The following is a 4323-nucleotide window of genomic DNA, read 5'->3' on the forward strand; positions in this document are numbered from 1 at the left end:
GGAACAGATCCTATGCAAGTGTCACTCCGAGGCTTATGGAGGACACCATGCCGGAGATAGAACTGCACATAAGGTATTGCAATCCGGTTTTTATTGGCCTACTCTCTTCAAGGATGCCCGTAAGTTTGTCTTATCGTGTGATGAATGTCAAACAATTGGTAATATTAGTAGCCGTCAAGAAATGCCTATGAATTATTCACTTGTTATTGAACTATTTGATGTTTGGGGCTTTGATTATATGGGACCTTTTCCTTCCTCTAATGGGTATACACATATTTTAGTTACTGTTGATTATGTTACTAAGTGGGTAGAAGCTATTCCCACTAGTGGTGCTGATCATAACTGAAAATGCGTTATATCGACTAGAGGGGGGTGAATAGGCGATTTTTATGAAAGTCTTCAAAACGTGGAAGTTATGAAGACAAACGATAGAAATAAACCTATTACCATGCAGCGGAAGGTAGACTACACTAGGCAAGCCATAGTCAAGTATTCAATGAAGTGAAAGCACAATGACTTAATAGCAGCAATGTAGTAAGGATCAGGTAGGAAGATATTATGAAGCCATACAGAACATGCAGTCACTCAATGAAGACAAAAGATAGTGCAAACATACAATGACTTCACAAGGAGCAATAGTAAGTAAAGGGAAGGGAAGATGAAACCAGTGAATCGTTGAAGACAATGATTTGTTGGACCAGTTCCAGTTGCTGTGACAACTGTACGTCTGGTTGGGGCGGCTAGGTATTTAAACCTTAGGACACACAGTCCCGGACACCCAGTCCTGAACACGCAGCTCAGGACACCCAGTCCTCACCGTATTCCCCTTGAGCTAAGGTCACATAGACCTCGCCCAATCACTCTGGTAAGTCTTCAAGGTAGACTCCCAAACCTTCACAGACTTCGTTCACCGGCAATCCACAATGTCTCTTGGATGCTCAGAACGCGACGCCTAACCGGCTGGAGGATGCATAGTCCTCAAGTGTAATAAGTCTTCAGATCACACAGACAAGAAGACTTAAGTGATGCCCAATTCTCTCTGGCTCTGGGTGGTTAGGGATTTATCCTCGCAAGAAATTCTCTCTCAAAGGCTTCGAGGTGGGTTGCTCTCAAACGACAAAAGCCGTACTCTCAATCTGAGCAGCCAACCGTTTATGGTTGTGGGGGTGGGCTATTTATAGCTACTTGGCAACCCGACCGTTCACCGGCAATCCACAATGTCTCTTGGATGCTCAGAACGCGACGCCTAACCGGCTGGAGGATGCACAGTCCTCAAGTGTAATAAGTCTTCAGATCACACAGACAAGAAGACTTAAGTGATGCCCAATTCTCTCTGGCTCTGGGTGGTTAGGGCTTTATCCTCGCAAGAAATTCTCTCTCAAAGGCTTCGAGGTGGGTTGCTCTCAAACGACAAAAGCCGTACTCTCAATCTGAGCAGCCAACCGTTTATGGTTGTGGGGGTGGGCTATTTATAGCTACTTGGCAACCCGACCTGATTTGTCCGGAATGACCATGGGTCACTAAGGAACTGACACGTGTTCCAACGGTCAGATTTCAAACTCACACGGCAACTTTACTTGGGCTACAAGCAAAGCTGACTTGTCCGACTCTGGACAAGATTCGCTCTCATAGTCTTCACTCGAAGACATAGGTTTTTGGTTAGGCATCACTTCAGTCATTCTGACTGGTTCTCTTAGACCCCACTTAACAGTACGGTGGTTCCTATGACTCAACACAAAAGAAAAAGAACTACGAAAGATCCAAGTCTTCGAGCTCCATAGGCTTCATGTGGTGTCTTCTCTTGTCATAGTCTTCAATGTGAATATCTTCATATACCACCTTTGACTTCAATGTCTTCATACATTTTTAGGGGTCATCTCTGGTAGGAAACCGAATCAATGAGGGACTTCTACTTGTGTTATCCTGCAATTCTCACAAACACATTAGTCCCTCAACTAGGTTGTCGTCAATACTCCAAAACCAACTAGGGGTGGCACTAGATGCACTTACAATCTCCCCCTTTTTGGTGATTGATGACAAACTAGTTGAAGTTTTCAACGGGGAATATAATCTGTGAAATTGTAAAGGATAAGGAATTGTCTTCATAAGTTGCAAGGGCTCCCCCTGAAGATGTGCATATAGGTAATTTGCTTTTGGAATGCAAATGCACATGGCAGGTTGTACTTGTGGAGATCCACTTGAACTTATGATGATAATCCACTATGCATGTGAAAGTATATGAATATAATGACATGCATAATGGAAAATGGACGTCTGCAGAATGATCTAAGTGCGGAATTTATCGTCGCACATGCGGAATTTATCATCGCAAAACAAAGTGGCAGATAAGTAGTAGACGACCATCGAGTTTAAGTGTTACAACTCAAAGAACCAAATGTAGCAAAACGAGAGTTGTAAGCACGAAGCAAAATATAAAGCACCCGCCCATATGGACCCGCTTGAAGACTATCAACCTCATATGCTTCTCCCCCTTTTGTCAGTAAGGACCAAAAAGGTTTGAAGACATAGAGCATCTACTCGTTCCCATGCGGAGTAGGTGAAGTAGCAGGGTCGTTGGTGGTGTTTGGCGGTGCTGAAGAGCTTGGAGCAGAGTTGACGCGTGCTGAAGGAGGTGGTGGTGAAGTAGCATCATCTTCATCCATCGATAACTCTGGCAAGTCACTGTTGCAGCAGATGAAGAGAACTCAGAGTCTTCAAGGGGTGGAGTTCCTAGCAGCACAGCTCTTCGAGGAGGTGTGGAGTCAAACTTGAATCGCTCATGAAGCCATCCTCTTGGAGATCATCTTCAGAACACATCATCGTAGCCTTTCCATGTACGGCGACAGGTTTCATGGGCAACGAAAGCATTCTTGGTGGCAAGATTGCGAATGCGATTAACTTCCACCAAGAGGCTTTTCATCTGATGCTTCAGCCAGTCATGATGTCTATCCTGTTTCTGATGAGAGCCACAAGAAGCTCTCGGTCGTTGAGAACACGAGTGCGCTTCTTGGGTCTTGGAGCAGTTGTACTATCAGTGGCTTCAGTAGACGCAGGGTGTGGTGCACATGTAGTGCCAGCCAAAGGATACACCCGAGTGACTGCTTCAACTCCTTCATGTTCTGTGAGAAACTCTGATGCTCTGCATTCTGAAGACTTAGAGGTTCCTTTGCAGGCTCAGGATAGATGGCTTCAGTAGAGATATCCACATCAGGCAGAAAAATCCTATGATTGCGAGCAGATGGCTGATATGAGATATCGGAGTGAAGTTTAATTAGCCGCATTACCCATGGGGCGTAGAACTTCAAGCCAAACAGATCAGAGCCGATGCAGCAAGTTGGCGGATGAATAAGTCCTGTGCATTGAAGCATTTCCATGAAGAATATAGAAGACCAAAGTCTTCATTTCACCCTCAAGCTTGGCATTTGGAGAGTGCCCTTTGATGGGCCAGAGAGTTCACCTGATGATGTAATAGATGGTTCTTGGCAGATACTCAAGGTCTTCAACGAAGAACTCTGTTGGATAAGCAGCATCTCGGGGCAATGGCTTCATCATGCTGAGCATCTGACTCATATCAGGTTCCGGCCTCTTAAAGATGCTCTCAATGGCTTCACTATGCAGCTGACAGCCATGCTCGTAGAGATCGCCAGGAGTGGGCAAACCAGTGAGCTCAATGATGTCAAATGCATTGGCTTCATGATGAACATTTCCGGTCATCCACTCCAGGACCCAAGTCTTCGGATCTCTGCTGTACCCGCGGATGTGAAGTGTGGCATAGAATTGGAGCAGCGGCTCTTCATTCCAATGCTCTTGGTCAGTAACGAATGGCAGCAGTCCAACTTCCTTGAAGCAATCCAAGGCTTCTTCCAGACAGGCAGACCAGCTATGGCTTCAATGTCAAGGCGCTTGTGTGGGAATATGCGACCTTGATTGTAAAGAATGCATGAGTAATAGCTTCGCTGAGGATAGCTCCAGAACCGATCAGATGATATCCTTTCCCTTGAGTAGGGTTTCCTGGAGCTATCGAAGAATGTGTTGTCTGCCCTGAAGCCATTGATATTGAAGGAGCCAGGTGCTGATGCAGGACCTGGGAACCTTGGCAATCTTGGGATTGGCTTCTGTACCTGAGACCTGTGCTCAACATGATAGTCGAACTGGGGACCGGCAGCAGACTCAGGAACAGAAGTGACGGGATCAGTGGCTTCGCTGTCTTCTTCTTCCATTGGGGAGGGCTCCACATTAGCTTCATTGGTGGTTGTGGCAGCCGCAAGATTTTCATCCTCCACTTGACGAGCTGGAGGGTCGGTCACAGGCACGTTCTCCTTG

This window comes from Triticum urartu, chromosome 7 (assembly GCF_003073215.2).
Source record: "Triticum urartu cultivar G1812 chromosome 7, Tu2.1, whole genome shotgun sequence".
NCBI lineage: Eukaryota > Viridiplantae > Streptophyta > Magnoliopsida > Poales > Poaceae > Triticum > Triticum urartu.